This window comes from Nyctibius grandis, chromosome 9 (assembly GCF_013368605.1).
Source record: "Nyctibius grandis isolate bNycGra1 chromosome 9, bNycGra1.pri, whole genome shotgun sequence".
NCBI classification, from domain to species: domain Eukaryota; kingdom Metazoa; phylum Chordata; class Aves; order Nyctibiiformes; family Nyctibiidae; genus Nyctibius; species Nyctibius grandis.
Genome location: NC_090666.1, coordinates 10,957,239 through 10,971,676, shown reverse-complemented (window position 1 = coordinate 10,971,676; position 14,438 = coordinate 10,957,239). Strand labels below are relative to the sequence as shown.

At 41.1% G+C, this 14,438-nt stretch overlaps 2 pseudogenes; both read left to right on the top strand.

The window, feature by feature from the left end:
* Positions 1 to 1,625: 1,625 nt before the first annotated feature.
* Positions 1,626 to 4,213, top strand: LOC137667338 (gamma-crystallin D-like; annotated as a pseudogene).
* A 5,011-nt stretch (positions 4,214 to 9,224) lies between these two features.
* LOC137667337 (gamma-crystallin B-like) lies at positions 9,225 to 12,596 on the top strand (annotated as a pseudogene).
* Positions 12,597 to 14,438: the final 1,842 nt, after the last annotated feature.

Here is a 14,438-nt window from a genome sequence, read left to right as displayed (position 1 = left end):
AATCTATTCTGAAAAGAATCAGTTTTGTAAGGATGGAATCTAATGTATTAAGTGCATAGGACTATATATCCTCAAGAGGCAGCCAGCAGCAAAAGCAAATACCAGAGTCAAAGCAATGAGAAATTAAGTTTTACTCAATCTCCCTAAAACAATGTAAAGGATGCTGGCTCCACAACGGGAGTCATGGTTGAAAGACTGAGCATCTCTGCTGCATTTTCTATATCTAAGAATGATTAGAGGTGCTCAAAACAGGAACTAGCCCAGACTGGCTCCAAAGAGGAGTTTGTAGCAAAGCAGAGTCAGAGAGAACACCAACTGCCAAATTCTGCACAGACTGTCACCAAGTCAGGTGCTGTTATGGAAGTGATCTGCCAGGTACTTGCACACAGGTATTCCCACTGCCAGAGCTAAACACATAGTCCATTTATGTGAAGCAAGTATGTGGTGCCGTTGCCAAAGACATCCAGGGCCAGACTTCATGGCCTTTCATGGGGACTTGCATTAACATCCATTGTTCAAAGAACTCGTGCGCAATCCATGCAGCAATAACTGTTTCTCTATATCATTCATCATCCCAAAGATCTACCCACCAGTTTGCCATACAGTTGGACTCTATCTTAAGGGTCTTTTTCAACCTGAAAGATTCTCTGATTCTATACACAAGGGATTACACTTTGAAATAGAGTCAGATATTACATTAAAGCACTGTGAAAACTTTGCACTAACTTTCTGTATTAAATATTTCTTGTGCGATCACAATGCCTGTTGCCGGTTCCATTGAGTTCAGGTCAGCAACCCAGCCAGCCAGTAGACAAAAATCAAGCCCTGAACAGTGTACTCATGGTGATAGCAACAACATATCAAGCACAACAGTCAAGCAAACATCATGACAAGGAAATCCAACAGGCTGAAGGCAGGTGGTCTGAGGTAACCCAGAAAGCTCAGAAGAATGGGCTGAATCTACTAAAGAGGACAGGAGGGTATCTAACCTGTTTGGAAATGGTGAGTGCACATTAGCCCCTGTCATTTAATAAGAATACAGTTAAAAACAACATCAGTAAAGTGGTTTGTGATGGAAGGATGGGAAGGTGGAGGTTTCACATTCGCCCTGTTTCCCCAGAAGACACTTCCATCTCCTTTCTTGCTACAGCACTGAAAGCCCTTTCTTTGGCCTGAAACCATGTAAGCAAAGCTGCGCTCCACTAAGCCTCCCAAACCCTGCCCTGCTCTCTCCTTACAGCCACAAACACTCATTTGTTCCACTGGAGGTGGAGACTATGAAGTTGCAAATAGAGCTCTTTTAAACAAATTAGATCTACAAACATGTTCATCTGCATGCCAAGTTCACTGATGAATCATGTTGACAAGGTCTTTACATGCTTGAATGAGTTTCCCCAAATACATAAGATTATAAATCTGTTTTTGGAGTGCAGTCATTTCTTTTGATCTGAAGCCTCGCCTACTGGTGATATAAGACATTTGTATAACCAGCTTTGCACATTCCACAAAGCGGTTTAAGAGTTTAAGATTTAGGTGCAAGAAAATGACAATCAGAATAGAATAAGTCAAGGTTTTTTCCAGCCCTGCACCAAACAAGAAAAAAATTACTGACTAAACGTTCCGAAATGGAGGAACACGGTTTTCTGTAACCTACTAGCTATGCTTTACTGTTAAAGCGCTCTGCTTTAGCATTAAACAACAATCCTTCCTGGTTCCAGATGGAGAGCAACTTGAGTTCAATGCAGCTTGCTCCCGTTGAATTTTTAAAACATACTTTCAAAGGGAAAAAATAGAGCCAACTGACCCAAACTGATTTACAGTGTTAGCCAGTAATTCAGATACAGTGATAAATGTCTAATAAGAACCATTTGATTTCAATCTTTTTAGTCTTCAGGGATGCAGCAGTTAACCACACACCAGGAAGGGACTGAAACTTTTAATCATTATTTCTTCCTAACATGTCTGTGTTAAAATCTTTACACAATAGAAGGGATTAGTAGGCAAAAGCTAACACCACCACGTGAGATGGAGACTTTTCCTGTTTCCAGGATAAAGCAGGTGACAAAGTATTGAAACTGAAGCAAAGTTCATCTGCTCTCACAAAAGGAAAGATTACCATGGGACAAACTTAGGCAAGAGGTAATCGATGCAGAGTGAGGAAGGAGAGGAACATACCTACACCAGAAACTGCTCAGGTTCTCTGAGTTCAATAGCTTTCATGCAAAGGAGGTTCTGTAAAGAACCATTCTTATACACACATCCCGCATTGGGTCAGGTGCACCACATGAAACAGTTGATACCAGCTGAAAGCATAGTCCACTCCAGTTACACAATAATTCACTTGCACGCAGCATTAGCAAATGCAGCCCAAAATCCAGAAAAATAAGAGTCCCACATGGTAAATGCAATAAATGCCATAACTACAATAAAGACACAACATGACATCTCTCCCTCCCCACAGCTTAGAATGGGCCCCTTTGTGTTACTTTTTGCAGATGCAGCATTAGGACTCTGGTATAGAAATTCAACTACAGTGTTTGCTCACAGATCTCAGCTTTCACCTCAGCAAACTGCCAAAAACGGGAAATGTAAGTGGAAGCCCCAGTATGCCAGTACCCTGCTCTGAGACAGACACTGGGATGGACTGTGAGTCTTTGCAAATGTTTATATTACAGATCATTTTTTTATGAAGACAAGAGCTTCTGAGGCCACTGCTATGAATGTAGCAGTGACCACCTTGACCTGAGGTCCTATGTGAAACCATGCAATAATTCCATCCAGATGGAAAAAGGCAGCTGGATGATTTATGAGAACCCCAATTACTCAAGACACCAGTACTTTTTAAAAAGTAGAGACTATCCTGACTTCCAGAAGTGGTTCAGTCTCCACAACTCCATCAGCTCTTGCCATGTCATCCTACAAGTGAGTTCTGCTTGTCAGTGTATCCCAGTTTAAGAAACTGGGTATAGTTTATCCTTTAAGAATATAGTTATACAGTCTCTTCAAGTAACTCGAAAGCCAGGCAAAGTTCAGTAAGGCAATGCAAAGTTTCACTGGAGACAAAGGAAATAATCTGATCTGTTTAATATCAGTGCTATTTCCAGGACCTGTTCATAACTTAGAGATGCTAAAAGAAAGCTGAGTGACTATTTCTAGGTAGAGAATGTTTTTACATTGCCCAGGGAAGGTCTAGCAGGGCCAGCTGATACAAAGTTCTGCTCTGGGCTGATGTATGCAGCTTGCTCACAACCATACTATGTTATGATCAATGACACAAGAACATGTTAAATCAGATTTGCGGTGGGTATGGCTTTCCTAACATAAAAGCTGTGTTGGTTAAAATCAGACAAAGAATTCATATTTGCTAAGTACCTCTCTAGTTAGTAAGATATACTATACAGTGTAAGCCATAGCAGCAGGTACACTCCACATCCTCATGCTTCACACAGCTCAGCAGTTTGCCACATGGCAATTGCCTGCACACCAGTGTATAATAGGAGCATATGGAGTAATATGGTAAATGTCTTTTAGTAGCATAATTCTGAAAAGGCCACATTATTCATGCCTGGTCATGAGTAAGTGCCACAGATCATCTCAAAGTCACCTGAATACATTTTCTCCTATTGTCACAATATAGAGTCCTTATAAATCCCATTTCTTCAAATCAAAGCATCCTCCATTTACTTCCTACCACATGTGATCATACCCATTTGCTGGCACTCCTGAGCTCCTCCATGTGGGTAGGGATTAAACATCCTCTAGTAGCTTCAAAAGAGTGAATCTCTTTGCAATCCCATCTCCAGAATAGAACACAGTTTCTCAGAAATGCACATAGTAGCTGGGAAAGTTGACTTTTTCTGTATGTCTGTCTTGTTCAGTAATGTCAGAATCAGTTAAATTTCTCTTTTCTACATTTTTGCTGTGCTTGCCACTGCAGCATTCTGCTTCCCACAAGATTCAGCTCTATGAAAAAGAGGACCTCTAAGGCCAAATGCTGGAGCTCACTGATGATTGCCCATCAGTCCCAGGCTACATCCATCTCCATGAGATCTGCTTCCTCAATGTTTTAGGTGGCTCTTGGATCTTGTATGAAATGCCCAACTTCAGGGGCTGACAGTACTTACTGAAACGCAGGGAATACATAAGATTCCTTGACTGGAGTGCAGTAAATGCCAAAACTGTCTCTTTGCAGAGGCTGGCTAACTTGCACTGAGTTACTGCTCCCATGCTAAATAAACAGTGAATGCATTCCAAAATCCTTGTTCAAACGAATCTTCCTTCAGTACTACAAACTAATTTAAGTTGTGCAGTCCAGAGGGAAATCCAATTTCTCTCACATTTTAGGGGGAGAGGGGAAATACTTTAAAAAATATTCACAATTATCCAGCTTTTCCAGAGTGCATGATAATTTAAATAACTGTTAAAGGTCCAAATGCATATTGCTAATCCTGGTAAGTGTAGAGCTCCTCAGTCATTACTTCACTGGATATAGCTATTAATGGGAAGGTCTGATTCTTTCATTTAAGTTTTCTTCAGTTTTACGTTTTGATCCAGGTATAGATTCCAGCTCTATACTTACCAGGGTTAACAATATGCAGTTGGACCTGTAACAGTTATTTAAATGATCTTATACTGTGGAACAGAAAAGTAAGTCCCATTAATATGTCCAGTGAAGTACTGAGGAGGAGAAGGACAGAAAGATGCAGAGGAACTCAGAACAAGGTGAACACCGTATTTGGCATAAAATTCTTCATGCAAACAAGCTGCTCCATGCTACCACCAGTCCAGCAAAGCTTTTCCAGTCTTATCCCAGCTGATTCCTCCAGAAATAATTTTTCCCGATCCTTAAATCACACCACCTTTATATAGCATGTTTTAGTGAACTTGTACTTCATGAACTAGATGTTTAGCTGGTGTCAATCGCCCTCCCTCTACTAACTTCAGAGCTGCACTGATCTGCTGCAGCAGATTGAGCCAAATCCCTCAATTGCCAGGCTATTCTGCATGCAAAAGGAATTAAATAAACATACCAGTGTGGATTAGAAACAGGACAACATCTTGTTGTGCTGGAAAAAGTCTATTGCAGCATTAATTTTCATTCAAGTAATTATGTATATGCCTGCTAATCATCACTGAATCCTGTGCCAGCAGGCATTCTGTGCAATAATGAGTGAGAGCCATAATAAAATATAACAAAACACAGTTAAGGGATCTCACATCTTAACATACCCCTTCTCATTTAGGTAGTGGAGTCTAGATTTTTTTCCAGGCATAGTTCGGCAAATATACTACTGCTCTTCAGCAAGGTGCTGGGGACTTGGAAAGAGAAAGCAGTACAGATGGCACAGAACTACTAGGACACTCTGCAACCTTATCTAGTATATGTTTATTTTTAAATCATTTCATCTGGGCTTTAAATGATAGGCTTCAATTTTGTTTTGCCTAGTAAACATTCTGATAATGGAGTCCTTAAATAAAACCAAGCAACTTCTACAGCTGTGAGGTAGACTGCTTAAAACTCGCATCTCTACTTGCTAATGTCAGAGACCTCATTTAGCCGTTATTTCACACTCACATGACCCATCAGTAACAGCCTGTTAGTGATCCTCACCAGCCTTTCCCTGACAACACTGGAGAGGTCAATAGAACTACTCTTTGCCCTTCTGTCCTTTCTTTTGTACATGGGACACTATCTCTGCCCTCCTGCCTGTCCTTTACAGCACAAAGTAGGCTGTTCAGCTGCTGCAAATGTCTGGTGTACATAAGAACACCATGCTTCAGCCAGAGAGAAATTGAGCATGAACAATTCAGCTCTCAAAGCAGAGGTGTGAAGAAGTGTGTTTCCTCTTGTTCACAAATGCCTAATATTCTGCATTTATAGGAACGGCACAGTGTAAGTAATGTGTGTTAGCATGCTTAGGTTAGCGTGCTAACCCAGGTTTGCAAAATAACACAGCAGTTCAAGAACAGTATCTACTTGCCTGCTTAGAACAGGGAACCAAAATATTTAATTTGCCTTCAGCAAAAATAAAATAAAGAAAAAACAGACCAGCTCCCCAGACAGCAATTAACATATGCCTATGTACTCCAACAAAGTATGTAGTTCCATTAGTGCAATTGAGAAATATGGCTAGTACTGATGTGTAGGTTACATCCCAGCATTCCTTTGGTCAAAGGCAAGAATGAACAGAAACGTACTATTCAGGGATCAGAGCGATAGTTTGGATGTCTGGATTCTTGACTCTGCCGCATCCTAGAGTTTGGGGGTGGCTAAACCTCTCCAAATTTCTCCACCTGAGACAAGAAGGGTGCAATTCCTAGTTTTCAAGTGGCAATTCCTAGTTTTCAAGAAGCACTGAGAGGTTTTACTTGCCTTTGTTTGAAAATGCTCAAAGAATCTTAAGTAGACATTAAGAACAAGGGTGCTAGCAGAGAAGAGCACTGGGAATTCACAGAGAGCATCAGAGTTTTCACTAACAAGTCTTCTAGGTTCCTGTAGCTTGTTTTATGGTTGATATCAGGCACTACAGTTGCTGGCATGTAGGGTATGTTTCTCTATATAAACACTCATTGCTATTTTCAGATTATCCCTACACTTGAGTTTTTCTGGGGTGTAAAAGCAGTCAATCTCCACGTAAAAGCAGCTGTCATAACAGCATACTAGTTGAGGGCAGCTGGAACAGATATAAATAACCAGATTCCTCAGATCATGGATAACATTTGGCTAACAAGATATTTTGGCTCCAGAGTTTAAGATCAACCCACAGCCCTTCCTGCAGTGCACAGCCCGTCTGTGGCATAGGGTCCTGGGAGGCGAAAGTCTACAGGGTTCAAGGGGAAGCTGGATGAGTACTTGGAAGACAAATCCACTGAGGATTATTAAGCAGACAGAAGTAGCCTCCTGCTCAGGAAATTTCTTGAGCTAAAAATGCTTGAGGTCTTGAAGTTTGAATGAAGTAGCATATTTTTGTCATATCTACCCTTCCCTCAGTGCCTACTCGTGGTTGCTGTTGCTGCCAATTTACTTGACTAGCTGAACCACCAGTCTTACCCATGATGGCTGCTCTACATTTGTAGCTACAATAAGGAATTCACATATCACTGCCCCTACTCTGGTCTCTCAAGTTCCAAACTTCATCATCAAGCCCAGCACCCACTATATCAAACTACGAAGGACCATATGGAACCCAAAAGACAAGCCAGCTCCACAAAGCAAGCATGATCACAGAAAGAACAACAACAAAAAAAAAAGTGTAACACTTCTGACCCTGTCAAAGATCTTCAAGAAGTGCAAGTATAGGCCTGCACATAGAAGTTATTCCTGTAAGTGAATTCAATTTGCTTAGCATTAACCTTCAGGGAGAAGTTATTTTTGATCCAAAGAAGGCATGGAGGTATCCAGAAGCAACTGCTAGATTTAAATTCACACTCTTCCCTCAGTCTGCCTTCAGTGTTAAGGGCTACAATTTCCTGGCTGAGGAAGCACCTCCAAGAGAGAGGCTGACAGGGGCGATACCATTTACAACACCCATTAGAAGCACAACTAGAGCTGTGTAAAAACAGGCCAGCTAAAGATTTGCCCCTGAAGTTTTGTAGCTTCATGAAATCACCATACAAGACTCATAGTGAACGACACATGCAAGAAAGCACAAACATGTAATATTTTGGTTGAACAAGAAGCCGGTGAGACAAAAAGATCTGCTATTGCTCCACGCAGTATGAGCGGGAAATATGAAAATGTGGCACTCCATGTGATGATAGGATTTTGTGAAGGTTAGTTCGAAGGGGGTGTGGAAGGAGAAAAAAGGAAGGCAAGCAGGAAAAAAAGGAATGGTCCCTGGAAAAAAACCCCAAGTTATAGAGAAATATTTAAAATTCCAGAAGAATAACTCAAAACTGTGCTGTTTATCTTTTTTCCATTGAAAAACAGTCTTGAATTATTTTTTTTTATTATTATTTCAAAGAGATAACATTTCCTTGATATTTTACCATTGGTTTGTATTTAGGCCTTGTAATTACTCGACTGAATTGAAAATACTTAAAAGGCCTGATCTAGCACTGGTAGCACGGAACTTTTACTTGGGTTACCTCCCATTACTCAAATGAGACGTAAACTGTGAAAAAAAGTTCCTGCTAGAACCCAAAGATGACCACCAGCAGAAATACTTTACTTAAATAGCCCCGGAGTACATCATCTTCAGCCTGCCCTTCCAATAAATTCAAATCAGCTCTGACTTCAAGGCCACCTGTTGCCCAGACTTCTAAAGACCACTGCAATGTATCAATTGGCTGAGAACTGCACTACACCATATCTATCAAGGGTCCAGAATGAACATAGTCCTGAGCATCTTCGGGATTAATCAGATTAGACTGAAAATTTACCACAATGTTCTTTTTAAATAAGATTTTTTTAAGTTCAACTGCAATTAAAAGTTTCTTCTGCTGAAGAATTTACTATGCTGTTGCGTTTTGCCGCAATGACTCATACCTGAGCTCCAAAAATCTGTACATCTCTGAAGTGAGACATTTCTCTATGCAGATTTAAAAAGGCTCTTCTCTGCCTTAAACAAGTGGTATCCATCCTTCAACTTCTAGTCTCTTTATCTATGAACTCTGTATTACGTTGATATAGAATTTCATCAGTGAAGCCTGGATGGATATAAATGTCCATTACCACATATTTTTGATTACATCATTTTCTCTCTCATACACATACTCTTACTGTTAAAGGAAACAAGCAGCAATACCTGGTCTGAAGGTTCTTGAAAATTGGGACAGTTTTTATTATCATACTGTGAAAACTATTTTACATTCTCATCACTGGGAATCCATATGCATTAAAAAAAACTTTGCCTCATATAATCAGGGAACAGAGAGAGATTAACAATAAAGTGACATGAAACAATTCTGCTGCAGCATTTCCAGCAGCTTTGCTTGCACGTGTTCCATCAGTAACATGACAGAAATATTGCTTGACCTACCCTTCACTCTGATCCTCTGCTTACTTACAGTAATGATAAAGTTGGTACCCCACAAACTACTGCTATTGCCTTTTGTTTAGAGAATGATGATGGAGAGAGGGAGGGGCAAAAACATTAATTCTCTTTACCGAGCAAAAAAATTATCTTTTATCCTATTCCTGTGGATGCAGCACTGTGCATTCTATATAAAGGACTGTTGACTCCTCCTGTATGCCGAGGTCTCATAGCCAAAACCTGGCAAAAATGGCAAAGGTAAGAACAGCTGAGTGAATGGAGCACTGACAAACAACCTAGAACATGCATAGCTCCTTGTAGGCAAGTATGTTTGTAAACATAGTTTGTTGGTCTACCAACAAATTAGCAGAGGGGAAACCTCGAGTGGTTGGTTTATTATCTAGCTCTTTGATAAGTTTCCTAAAGAAAGCCTATAGTGTATTTGGAAGCTTTCAAATGCTGAAATATTTGCACATAAAAATCTTTTGTTTTTATTTTTGTCTGGCTAGTTTCCCTTTGAGTTTGTCAGCTACTGAAAGAGACCTAAAGTTTATATATTCTTGGACTTTAAGATGTACAGGAAAATAAGATTAAAGTATTCTATTCCAAACAAATGTAATAAATATCACCAAACAATGCCATTGAATTTCAGTATCTCTAACTTGATTTTACTGCTGCTAAGCTACAGCTGCCCAACGGACCTAGAGTGCTCAATGATTAACTCGGGCTAGACACAACAGTCTTGTTCTGTACCTGTATCATTAAGAGAGGTGAAAGCTTCAGCACCATTCAGATGTAGGAGAATTATTCCTTCCTTTGTCTGTATTCTACGTTGCAGAAGATTTCTAGGAGCCCAGGACTGGGTGCAGGAGATTGGCACAAAGCTGAATGATGGTATGATACACAGAAGTTGTCCATACAGCTTTCAGTCAAAGAGCAATTTGGGTTTTACTTTCTCAAAATGCTCCCAAAAACTTGTCATGAAGCTGCTGACAGGCTATTTCCAGCATGAAATCACGATGAGAGTTGCCTCCCACTTCCCAGAGTCCCAAAGGGACATCCACCTGTCATTTGTAGTACTAGAGAAATGAAGACACCAGTAACTGTTTATGCATCCTATAGAAAATGGACATAAGGGCTTTGCTAGTCTGTGGGCCTGGTAGAAATGTCCCTGTGGACCTTTGCAGTCTTTGGATTGTTTTGTACAATCTAGGCAAAACAAAGCCAGCTTTCAAATACTTTCCAGTGTGACTGGGGTTACTTTTGTTTTATTGCAGATCACTTTCTTTGAAGACAGAGACTTTAAGGGCTGCTCCTGTGAAGCCACTACAGACCAGCCAGACCTGCATGCCCACTTCAACCGCTGCAACTATCAACATGGAAACTGGCTGCTGGATGATCTGTGAACACTCCAACTACATAGGCCATTAGTACTTCCTGGGAAAGGGAGAATATCCTGACTACCAGCACTGGATGGGCTTCAATGACTCCATTAGGTCTTGTTGTATCATCACAGCAGTAAGTTTTCCATATTGTCTCCATGTATGTTACTGCCTATATCAGAATCAGAGCACTACACCCCATTTTGACAGCTCTGGCACAAGTAACATCTTCCCCAGAGACATCTATGTAGAAGGAGGGTAGTAGAAGGGACACTTATCAAGTTCACCTAATGGGGTTTAGACTCCCAAAGAGGTAGATAAGTCAATTGGGATTCTCAGCCAAATATATGGTTAGTTAGTGCTTGGGAGGGGGGAAATTTATTATATTAATTTTAATAGTGTGTTTATCTGTTATTTTATATATATAAAAGCACTTAACTTCACCAGTCTTCTAAAACCACTCTGGCTATACATGATCTACACAAGAAAGTTTAGTATAGAGCTGAGAACAAAACCACATCTCCCATGCCCCAGTCAATGCTCTTCTTTCAAAGTAGGCAAGTTGGTGACTACACTACTACAGAGGCAACCTGACACATCCCACTGCAGAGACAGCACCATGTATTTGAGCTGCAAATGAAGGCATATTTGCCTCATGATAGATTCTTTTCTAAATACTTCAGACCAGAATAGATCTGTTTTTTCCTCCTAGACTCATTCCCTGGAAGAGTTTTACTAAGTGGGGGGAGGTTGCCAAGATATGAAAGATTTCAATACACATACATAAGGCTAAGGATTTGAGATTTGGCCCAGGAATAGCCTTGATGCTATGAGTGCATCCCTCCAACATTCATGAAAAATTAATTTCATCCATGTTGTAAGCTTTATGTACAATCTACAGTTTCCCTGTCCAGTAGAAGCTTCATAGACCATCACAGCAAGTTTCCAGATACATTCCATCTGCATAGGATAATGCAGCTATTTTTTTTCACTGACATGCAGTTCTGGGCTTCACTTAGCTAAGCCAAGTTCTGGGTCCAAGCGCTGGAAGCTAGTGCAGACACTCTTGTGTCCTTTCAAGCTGTAGAGGGAAAGACATCACAGATGAGGAGGGTGGGAACAAGATGGACTGAAGGGAAGTTGACTTGGGAGACTGATGGGAACCATCAAAGAAGGAGCAGAGAAACTGAGAATGAGTATAGGAGTAGAAAAAATCCTAAAATTAGGACACATTTCTGCATGCTTTCCAGATTCAGAACAAGAGCATCCAGAAAGTTTGATTCCACAAACGTAGATACTAAAGTGTTGTTAGATTTGGTTGTGGTTTTTTTTAAACTAAGGTGTTGGTCTTTGCACAGCAGCAGTACTCTTGTGTCTATACAACTGCACTTGAGCACCTGCAAAATATGTATTGAGCATTGATGCAAGAGCAGAAAGTATTTTTCTACATCAAATCTTTGCTGTGCCAGATATAAGAGTCAGAGACAGTCTTGAAAGTTTATCAACTTAGTAGATGAAAAGCAAAAAAAACCTGCCCAGTTAAGACTGTACAACAAAAAATAGGATCAGAAAAAGCTCCCCTTTGTCCCAGCCAGAGCCTTATCCAGTTATTACATCAACATCTAGGAACACTGAGGGCACGTGACTGCTGTGGCAATCCAGGTATATCACTGAGCTTCTCTCTTACCTGTGTGCACAGCTGAAGTGTTGTGATCTTGCCTGGACCCCACTTCTGCTTCCTGCCCTACTGCAACTCTTCCAAAGCAACTGCAGTTTTGCTCTCACTGGAGCAGAAAGGACTCACAGCACTGCTACTTTAAATTAGGATCCAGTCAGATTTATTCCTGTTAAACTGACTTTTCTGCCCATACTAGTGGCTATTCACTGTTGTGTTGCTAGCATCAGTATTGCATCTAGCAAACTGTAGCCACCTAGAACTGCCACTTGACACCCTGTGCATCCATGTCTGGGTTTGCCTTTGCAGCCCCAGGAGCACAGCTGGCTACAGATCTATGAGAGAAATTACTTTGGAGGCAGGATGTTGGAGTTCATGGATAACTTCCCTTCTCTCCAGGATGACTTTCACTACAGAGACATCCAGTCTTGTAATGTGCTTGAAGGAAGATGGGTTTTCTATGAACAGCCACACTTCTGAGGATAGCAGTACCTCCTGAGGCCTGGCAAGTACAGACAATTCACCAACTGGGGTGCCACGACTGCCAAAGTTGGCTCCTTCTAACCAACAGTGGATATTTCCTAACCAGCCCTTTCCTAAGCTATACATCGATGAGTAGTGCCATTAGTACTTTATTAAGACTAAGGAGTTTCGGAGCCTACATGGATTAGGCTCCCTTTTCTTGCAAGGCTTTTAGCCTTTGACTTAAAGCCCAGCAGAGTCAGAAAGTGTACTGACTACAGTGGGCTTCAGAGCCTGTGCTTGCTTTACTGGTAGGAGTAATTCCACTGAAGTCAGTGGAGATGAGCTGCTACACCCAAGCTCCAGATCCATTTAAAAATAGCATCTTTGAAGAACAATATTATTTGAGACCTTAGAGGAAAAAAAAAGAAATACATTCTTCATTCATGATAATGACAACCCAAAAATCCACCTGTGAGTCCATGGGACCAACTCCATGCTGGAATTTACTACAGGGTGTACATTGTGTCTTGAATGGCCCCATAAGAGGAATGTCTTTCTCAGAAGTAGTTCTCTTGTGAATAGACTGGCAAGTCACAGCCACAGTATCATCATGGAGATCCTGCATACCAAACCTACAGCTGTGATACTACATGACTTAGAAAGAGCAAAGCATTTACAGTATTTACCATCTTTATTAATAAGAATTATTTCTGTCAATGACTATTTCTAATGCTACAGATATCAAAATAAATCTGTCAGTCGCTTATTCACTTCATGATGAAAAAAACAGTCCTGGTGCCCGATAGTCCCTGCTGCCATTTGGCATTAAGTCCAGAGTTCTGCACAGGACTGTATTGCTCCTATTTCCAGCTCAGGGCCTACACTATGCTCTTGTTTAGCCAAGACCTCACACTGTTTGTAGACATGAACTCATCTTGACCCTCGATAGCACAGAGAAGTAGCAACCTTCCCTAGGGTCTGGGGTTAGAAACCAGAAGAGAGACCCATTATGTTAAAGAGTCTACAACATTCAGTGTGCAAGTGGGCCCCCACAAGTCTCACACATACTTTAACAGCACACTGTTTACACAACACTGCAGGATCTTTAAAACTCTGCTTTCAAGTTTTACAACACTAGCCATCATTCAGGTCTCTATACCCTTTCTGTGTCAGGAGTTAGGTTAGCAGAGTCCCTGGAGGATTCATGAGGGCACAGGAAAGGGCACACCCTTGGTTTCCCATCCTGCTCAGAAGCAGGCACTGTGCTGCTTCTGGGAGACCACAATGCTAACATTTTGCAAGAATCCCACCTCTAGCAGCAGTTGGAGCTTTCCTAAGCCCATTTCCCTTTAGTTACTTCCCTTCAATTGCATTCTTCCTCAAACCAAGAGGAGTTAGGCCCCAAGTTGCTACAGCAGGCATTCTCAGGACAACCTTACCCTGCCATCTGAGAGGGAATTAAGTTCAGACAGATCACCAGAGACTACTACACCTACACATCCTTAAAACTAGGTTGCTGCCATGTTTGGTTTTTTTTTCCTGACACACTGATTGATTGCTTTCAGGAGCCATGCTGCAGATCCAGATCTGCTCAGCACTGCAACATAATGAAATAATTCATTAAGCAATTTCTCAACTAAAGCAGAATGATTTGAAGTGCAAGTATGGTAACTTTTGTGATCACTGGCAACAAGATGGTGGACAATAAGGGATGGCTTACTTTGAGTGAAGAGTCAGTTTGGTGGAGGAAAGAGAACACTTACAATGCAGTCTTGTGCAGTAACAACTGGTGTCTTCAAGCATCTGCGAACCAAAGACAGCTCTACACGTGGTAGCTCTAGCATAGCTAACCTAAATGACAGCAGAGGAGAGGGGCAGTTCTAAGCCTGAATACCCATCCATGAATCTTTACTGTCTGTTAGAGCTTGTAAGAACCTAGGC